Source organism: Cupressus sempervirens, chromosome 7, assembly GCF_028749045.1.
Source record: "Cupressus sempervirens isolate cs-2001-9-10 chromosome 7, ASM2874904v1, whole genome shotgun sequence".
Lineage (NCBI taxonomy): Eukaryota > Viridiplantae > Streptophyta > Pinopsida > Cupressales > Cupressaceae > Cupressus > Cupressus sempervirens.
The window spans coordinates 793,234,716-793,243,929 of NC_143124.1; the positions used below are offsets into that span (position 1 = coordinate 793,234,716).

The following is a 9,214-nucleotide window of genomic DNA, read 5'->3' on the forward strand; positions in this document are numbered from 1 at the left end:
AATCTAGAAAGAGTTCACTTTCTGATGAAGATGAGGAATTTAAAGAAAGTATGGAAAGATTCTTGAATGACTGTGATGATAGAGATATTGAGCTTGAATTGATTAAGGAAGAGTAAGTGGTAGAAGAGATCAATTTGGTAACCATTATTGATCAAAAGGCTAACCATAAAAATGTGGAAGTTATCATTGAGACTAACAATGATTTGTAGAATGATGTGCTAACTATTGAGCAAACAAGAGAGCAGAGATTTGAGCCTAGAGCATAAGAAAGAGTTGAGTTGACAACTCCTAAAAGAAGTATATCAAAGAAGATAAATGAGCAAGGAAAAGTTGTGAGGAACAAGGCTAGACTTGTATGCAAGGGATATTCATAATAAGAAGGCATAAACTATGAGGATACATATGCACCTATAGCCAGAATTGAAGCAATAAGGATGTTCTTGGCTTATGCAACAAATAAGAAGTTCAATGTTTATCAGCTAAATGTTAAATCAAACTTTCTAAATGGAGAACTTGAAGAAGAAGTATATATTGAGTAGCTTGAAGGTTTTTCTTTATCAAAAGACAAAGACATGGTATGCACACTAAAAAAAACTCTATATGGTCTAAAGCAAGCACCTAGAACCTGGTATGCAAGGTTGGGTAGTTATTTGGAAAAGCTTGGATTTACTAAAGGTATGGAAGACCGATAACTTGTATTTGAAAGAATTTGAAAATGGTTTGCTGATTATTGTATTATTTATTGATGACATCATTTTGGAGGTAATAATGATGTTAAGTTTCAAAATTTGCACCCAGTACTGAACTAAAAAAGTTCAGTAATCCTGACTTAACATGGGAATCACTTCACTTCGTGGGACATGCAAATGAAATGAGACCTCCGAATTCTAGGTTGGCTCCTATTGGATATTCAATGGTATTTCCAAGATACTTAATTTAAACTTGGAGGGAAAAGGAGAGAAACTACTAAAAGTAAACCTAAGACCTAAAACCTAAATCAAGAAAAAGAGCTGATACACCAAAAGTGATTATGGAAACTCAAATACACTTGACTGGCAGGACTATATAGCTATTTGAAATGCAAGCAAAGCACATCTTCCTGTAAAGATTTGAACAAATAATTTATAATAAAGTTTCAATAATGAAACAACAAAAGGAGGAACATGGACACCTCACTTTAATCAATTTCACCTTTAAACACACATATTATAACCTGCAAATAAACTTAATTTACGACAAACAGGTGCTAGAATGAGATAGAAAGACAAGGAATAATGAAAATTCTCAAATTATTCTATCAAATCACACAAAAAACACACAGAGGACTTGCAGAAAGAAAGAAGGCTTAACAATGAACATAAAATAGCATAATCACACTGTTGTTACTTGTATTGTATCTGCAAAAATGAATAACATATTTTGCAACAAATTTTAGGACTCAAAAAAGAAGTCACATAAACTTATCTACATAATCAAAACTCCCTCTAAAATGAGTTACAAAACTCATTAAGTACCAAAATCCAACACTTAGGTTGAATGTAGAATAAAAGCCTCAAAATCAGGTCTCAATAACTCACATAATGAAGTCCTACCCCTCGGAAAACTCCATTACCTCATAAAGAAACCAATGAGTCACTGATAACTGCCCTAAAAATGCTCTAACAACCAATAAATCTCCTACAACTACCAAGGAAAAGTCAAATTTGACCTAGAAAGCCTATATTCCCTCCTAGAAGAATTCCCAATGTTTGCATAATGACTTCTTCTTCAAAGGAATGAAATACGCATAAACTTTCTTTTTTCATTTTAAATAGGAATTAACATTAATGATTTATAATTTATCATTAAATATTAATCCTTTACAATTGTATTATTACAAAAATAAAATAAAATCCTCTTACTTGCATTTTTAAAAAAAAAGAAAATAACAAAAATGATTTGTGTGAATCATTTAACGTTATTTCTTTACAATTTTTACACTTATGCAAGAATAAAAACCTTCCTAACATAAGAAACACTCTAAGGAAAAATATAAAGTCCCCCCCCCCTTCACAAAAAAAAATACAAAGACAATTGCAATGGGAATAAAAGCCCATGAAATGACTTCCAAATTTCAAAAATTAATGAAAAACAAAACAAGGCATAATAAGGCTCGAATACCCTAAGTGTCATTCATTTTTTTGCATTCGCATGTTGGAGGTCTTGAGAAATTCGAGGGTTTTTGAGTTATGTGCCACCATTGTTGCATTCTTTTTGCCATGAAATACCTTTGCTGGAGCTAAAATTGTCATTGAAATCCTATCGCAGATTTGTTTTTTCTCTTTGCTGCGAAGGTAAGAAAGTAATTTTGAAGCATTGTTTGTTTCTTTTTTGCAATACTTTTCCATTGTTGAAAAGATCTCCATTGTATATTGGATTTTTTGTTGCTCTTTGTCTTGCTTAAATCTGCCATGGAAATTTTAGTGCTTAGCTTGCTCTTATGCTATTTAGTTGTCCCAGTTGTGACTGTATAAAACTTGCCATTCCCAATAGCCACAGTTCCAAGGGCATACCGTGTGTAGCTAGGCGCTTTGGCAACAAGCTCAAATGTGTAGTAATTCTTGCACTCAACTATGCACTCTTTCACATTTACTAACTTTGTTTTCTGAGTTGAAGAAGACAAAACCTTTTTTTACTAATGTCTTAGCAACCTTCTCTAGTGGTCCAATTTCATGAATATCTATTTTTCTTGTTGGCACAATGCTGACACTAACACTTTCTAGGGGTTCAATCACATCTTTGTATGTCTTATCTTGGTCATTACCACAAATTTGGGCCACCCAAAAGGATATAGGAAAGTATATCCATCAAATTTATCCAAGACTGCCTCGTAGCCCTTTGGTCTATTTTTTTTTTAGCCAAGGAAATGTCTGTCAAAAATGCACCCATTGTGAGTACCACTACTACTTCCAAGAATTCTCTTCATGCAGTCCTATTGATTACTTGTTGAAGTTGATTTTGAACCTTGGGATTCAATTTGTAGCCAGAACGCTTTTTCCTATGCAATTGAGCTTGAGCAAATTCCTTATCTTTATTTAGATTTTTAAAACTATTTAGACTAACATACAATCTAGTTGTCTTTCTTTTTCTAACAACCCAGTCAATTGATGGTTGTGTTCTAAAAAATTGAATAGGATTCTTTTATTTTTCCTTGCAAAGGTATTAATCTATATTTGATAGAAACTCAATGGAGCTCACTGATTTTTGCATGTATCTTTTCAATGATGTACATGTTGAGTTTTAAAATCACCACAAACTCTGAAAGTCTAGGTAATCTTTCAAGAATTCCTTCCTTATAATAGTGAATGAATGGTGAAAAAAATTCTTCAATATTGTTCACAACAGATGCTTTCATTTCCTCATTGTCACTCTACAAATTATACTCTTTAGTGTTGACAAACATTGTGACCAGCAACCAAAGGCAAGTCAGGGGAAATGATAAAAGAAATAAGTTAAGGAAAAGTCTTAGATAGAGTTTTGCTTCCTTGATAAATACTCTTGCTATAACAATGGTATGCATTATGCTTCTCATGGCATTATCCATCTTTCCATTCCTGAACACTACATTCTATTTATATGTACCCCCTTTGTAATGCTTGTATTATATCCTTGGCAATTAATTCTACTCTCACACTTTATGGATGAATGGCGGGAAGAATCTATAGCTTCATCAATTGGTACATCATAATCATAGTTTGCTGTGATAAAGGCATCATAATAATAATATTTTGTTATAAAGGCCCTCCTAATTGTGTCTCTATGATACATATAATAGTTTTCAAATGTACCATTCTTTGCATTGAATCTTGCAACTTGGCATATGCAATGTTCTCTACTAGTCTATGATGCTTTGCCCCTTTAAAGATCTGAAACCTTTCTCCAATTTAAAGTCTCATCTTGTCTTCTAATTTGAAGCTGCAAACCTCTCTCTCAGATGACCAATTCCCTTCATAGCCTATTTCTCTTATTGCTTTCTTTGTTTCTTTTGAATGCATTCTAAATTTCAGTAGTGATAATGATGATTATTTCATAAGGTTCGAGCATGGGCTTGTGACACTCATAAAACTACTCTTTCTTTGATCTGCATTTAATCTTGATTATAATGAAAGGTTTCATACCAGAGTTAGTATGTCCCTTTAACACTATATGTTTTCGCTTTTGCATTAAAGCACTTAGAATTTATTTTGCTATTTTTTTGTATGTATTCAAAATAAGAAGAGTATGACATGTGCAAGTATTGAACTATAGATAACCAATCATTACTTAGATCATAATGAAATAACCCCACCTCTTTCTCTTGCAGGGGAACAAAGAACTTGGAGCTTGCTAGATCGAGAGCTAGACCAAGGCGACAAGGTGACAATAGATAACACCTAACTAGTCAAAGTCTGAAAGCCAATGATTGGTTATCACTGTCTTTCTCTCATAAGTTTTATTTTTCTTGTTTTTAATACATGTGAAAGACACTAGTACTCATGATTTCTGTGAGATATGTCATTTCCAGCACTTTTCTATTCATTTCATACTTTGTAAATATGAAAATTACACATATCAATGGTGATTTATACAATGAACATTATATCTCTTTTGCTCATGATTTCTTGTATGATTGCAAAATGATGGAATGTAAATGAATAGAAAATAAATGTTTTCCTTTTGCAATGTTACTTGAAGTAAAATTTTCAGCATGTGTAAAATTTTGGTAATAGATGAAGCAAGTGCTAAGTTTGCTAAAGAGATGAAAAATGAGTTTGAAATGAGCATGATAGGAGATTATATAGAATAATGATCGTATTTTAATTTCACAAGATAAGTACTTAAATGACTTATTGAAAAGGTTTGGTTTAGAAATTTGTAAACCTTTTGGTACACCTATGATAATTGGTCAGAAGTTATCCAACAAAGATGAGACACTTACAATAGAGCAGAAAACATATAGATCCATGATTGGAGGTTTGTAGTATCTCATTCACACCATACCAAATATAGAAAATGCATTTGGAATTATAGCTAGATTTCAAGCTAGTCCTAAGGAGTATCATTTTGTAGTGGTAAAGAGAATATTCAGATATTTGAAAGGGACATCTAACTATGGAATTTGCTATGAAAGATCGAGTGATTTCACTCTATGTGGATATACTGATATAAATTTTGTAGGCAGTATTGATAATATAAAGAGCACCAGTGGTGGAGCATTCTTGGTTAAGCAAGAAGTAAGATTAGTTTCTTGGTTAAGTAAGAAGCAAGATTGCATTTCACATAGTAATGTTGAGGCAAAGTATGTTGCAACAACAAATAAGTATAATCAAGTTATGTGGATGAAGTAGATGTTGAAGGATATCAGAATTGAGTTTGAAGAACCTATTATCATTTACTATGACAGCACAAGTATAGTAAGTATGTCTAAGTATCTTGTATTACATTCTAAGACTAAGCATACATCTATTAAGAATTCATGTGTTGTGAGAGAAAGCAATAGAAAAGGAGATCAAATTGGAGTATGTGAGTACTAAAGATCAGATTGCAAATATCTTTACAAAGCCTTTTCCAAAAGATACATTTGAGTACTTCAGAGGTATGCTTGGAGTTATTCCCTTTCATACTTTTGAGTAGATGATGTAGAGAGTATATCAATCCAGTGGTATAGAGCACTATTATTAGCCTAGATTGAATGTTGATGATCCCCATATGGGGGAGTATCTATGATGATTTGAGTCACTAAGGACTCTTGGTATTTGGTATTGAATATTGTCTTTGGACACTCGAGCTGGTTGAATACTTGGTGCAGTATATTTGCAATTGGTATGTTGTAACATTGACATTGAGGTCTTTGACATTGATGTCAATGGTGGAGAGTATGCATGAAAAAAAAAAATCTCCTAAGTACATGAGGGAGAGAAGAACTCCTAAGTATGGGAGAAAGAATATGCATGAAGGAGAGATATCTCTTTAGAGAGATTTAGAAAGATTCATGAAAGGAAGCAGGAATATGCATCCAATGTATTGTGAATTATTTAGTGTGAAGTAAATAATTGATGTCTAAGAAGCAAGAGTATGTACCTATTGTATTGAATTTTTTTTTAGCGTGTGGACAACTGATGTTGGTCAACAACATTAGCAGAACACTGTTGGGTATTCTTGGAACTTAGATGGTTTTTTTAATCTATGTTTTCATCCATGCCAAAGGGGTAGATTGTTAACATGAATGCTAATAAAACTACATTAGGGGAGTATCCTAAGTATTGGAGAGTATTGACATATTGCATTCATGACTATATTTGTCATCGATGTCAATATAACATGGTTTCTATAAAGATTGGTTGAGTAGTAGACAAAGATCTTAATGGTATGGACATGTTCAACACATTATCTTGATGATGTGGTTAAGTGTGTAGAGTCTAAGTCGAAGGAATACTTAAGTTGTACTTGATTTACATAGAGCAGTTTAGAGACAGAGTATTGCGAAAGCAATTCCTGATGTTTGTTTGCTATCTTACATCTAAGATGCAATGAGAAGATGCATAGATAGGCAGTGATAGACAATAGTCAAGTGGTGAAGTCAGCAAGTGGGCAAGCCCTAGTATCACTATGTGAAGTTTTGTATAGACTGTGAGTCAATAGTGCTATTGCAATTATAATTAATTAATTATCTTATTATGATAAACTGGGAAATCCTAAAGGTTGACTCAAGGAATTATTATGAAGATATGGTACATAAAGGAAAGATGTTTTTCTTGTTTGTAAACATGAGCTATGAGTGTTTTGATCATTGTATGAAGTGAAAAGTGTGAAAAGGAGTAGAGTTCTTGCTAAATGTGTGTAAGAGATCCAAGGGATTATTGGATGGGAAATTTGTGATCTAGTTACAAGATCATAAGGAGCAGAGGTCTGGTTAATAGGATAGAGAAAGAGGAAGGAATAATATAGTACAATTCTATTATTCTACAAGGAATAATACATAGATCATTTGGATCATGGGTTCATTGGTCTTGCCCTTGAAGCTATTTGGGTAGTGGGTCTAGCTATCTTCCACAACTCCTAACAAGGTTGGAATCTCCTAACAAATTTTCAAAGTCTCCTAACATGGACTCATATGTACTGAATGTATTCATAGACTCCTAATAGGGTCCATCCTCTAACAAGGAACATTTATATTAGTACATCATCTTGTAGGTACCATCCCCATTGGGGTTTCCCCTTTGATCAAGGGTTTCCCTAGTTAGCATATCTGGTGTTATTGTGTATGAGTATCTTGTTATGGATTTAGTTTATACTTCTCATATGGTTAAGTTTGTTTCAGGTTAATAATTGTGATAATAGATGGATAACTGATTCACCCCCTACCCCCCCCCCCCCCTCTCAATTACATCAATGGACTATATATTCTAACAATATGTATGTGTGTGTGTGTGTGTGTGTATTCTGACATAAACTTGTATTTCTATGATCATATAATAATTATAAATGAAAGATCTTTTAAAACTATTATCTTGTCCTTCATTTATCTTTATGGATTCTAGGTTATCGTGTGTGTCCTTAAGATAGCTTTACGATCGGGCTTCACGTGCTTTTTGGTGGCATCATGTGTAAACCTTAAGAGCAAGTAGGTATATTGCTTCGAACACATTGATATTACCATCAGGGCTTTCATCTTACATATGTCACATCATGAGGTGACAATCTAGTTTTATTTGTGGTGAACCCGTGATGATCAAGTACAAGATTTTTAATTTTCCACTACCTAAACTTTGTATTATTGGTGTGTTGTTCTTAGGGGTCACGCTCCCTTATGTCATGCCCCCTCTTCTTACTATTTATTAGAGTGTTTTTCTCTTTCCTTGATCATTGAGTATAAAAAGTTTACAAAGTCTTCTTTGTGTAAGGTAGTGGCAATCATTTTGAAATTGAATATCACTTCAAAGTTCCTCAATATAAGATAATATTAAACATGTATTGCAAGAATAATATTTAAGTATTTAAAATAAATCTAATCATGAAAATCAACATATATACAACCCTTCAACTCTGCTAATAACATTGAGGAGCTCTTATAGAACTACAAAGCCCTCTGAGTTTGAAGTTTGGTCTTCATTGTGTCATGTAGATGTTGGTTAGTCAAATTCTTCCATAGAGTAATGTCCAACATGAGATCAAATTGCACAAGCATATTGCATAATCCAAATCAGAAAACAATAATACTCTCTATTTGATCACACCAAAAGGACCAGAATTACAACTATGTTTTTCTATTTTGATTGTTAATTTACCTTTTCTAAGATTCCACCAAAAATGAAAAATGAAAAAATATTGGACTCAAATCTTTCCATAAACAAAAAATTAAAACTAAAAGTGTTTTTAGTTCAAAACATGAAAAATTTGCATGTAAGTAATCCATACAAAAATTTCAAATAGACCTTGACATTTCACATTCTATCTAATGTTACCAAAATGTGGCCATTGCATGTTCAAATTTCAACTTAATTACTAGATACAAAATTGGTTGAATAGGTCTAAAGACTAAAAGGATTATAAAATTAATCCCACAAAATTCTCAAACTTTCCAGGAATAAGCTCCTTATAAGCTCATATTTTTCTAGTTAAAAAAATATAAAATTTTAGGCTTAGAAAACTTAAAAATTTAGAGAATATTGGAGGGTGTATAAAAATAGTTGACTAGAGAATTTGGAGATGAACCCTTGATCTTTTAACAAAACCAAGAAGAATGATAGTTGTGCATTCAAAATATGGTGATGGTATAACATAGTAAAGCATGAACACAGGCACACAAAATGAGCCCATGCCTATGAAAATGATGAGCCATGGGAGAATTGTAGAACTAATCAACAAACATTAGGATAGGAAAAGCTCACCCTGCTAGTACTTCCATCTTGTCAGACAATTGTGTTTGTAATGAGATAACAATCGACGGGCATAGCTTTCTAAATAATACATTTATTATTGTATACACCTAGCTCCCAGACATAGACATAGTGCAACGTGGTGATGGAAATGTCTACATGCAAAAGGCTGGATCAAATAATCTACACAGGACTCTTTACCACTTGCCACCATTTCACCCGTTTCCATGATTTGTGAGTTCAATTTTATGCAAACATTTTTGAATAGAAAATTAAAAAGATCACTGGGTAAAAAGCAACCCCTGAGCCAATGAAAA

At 32.8% G+C, this 9,214-nt stretch overlaps 1 pseudogene; it reads right to left on the reverse strand.

Moving 5' to 3' along the window:
* Nucleotides 1–2,482: 2,482 nt before the first annotated feature.
* Nucleotides 2,483–8,926, reverse strand: LOC149549737 (psbP-like protein 1, chloroplastic pseudogene; annotated as a pseudogene).
* Nucleotides 8,927–9,214: the final 288 nt, after the last annotated feature.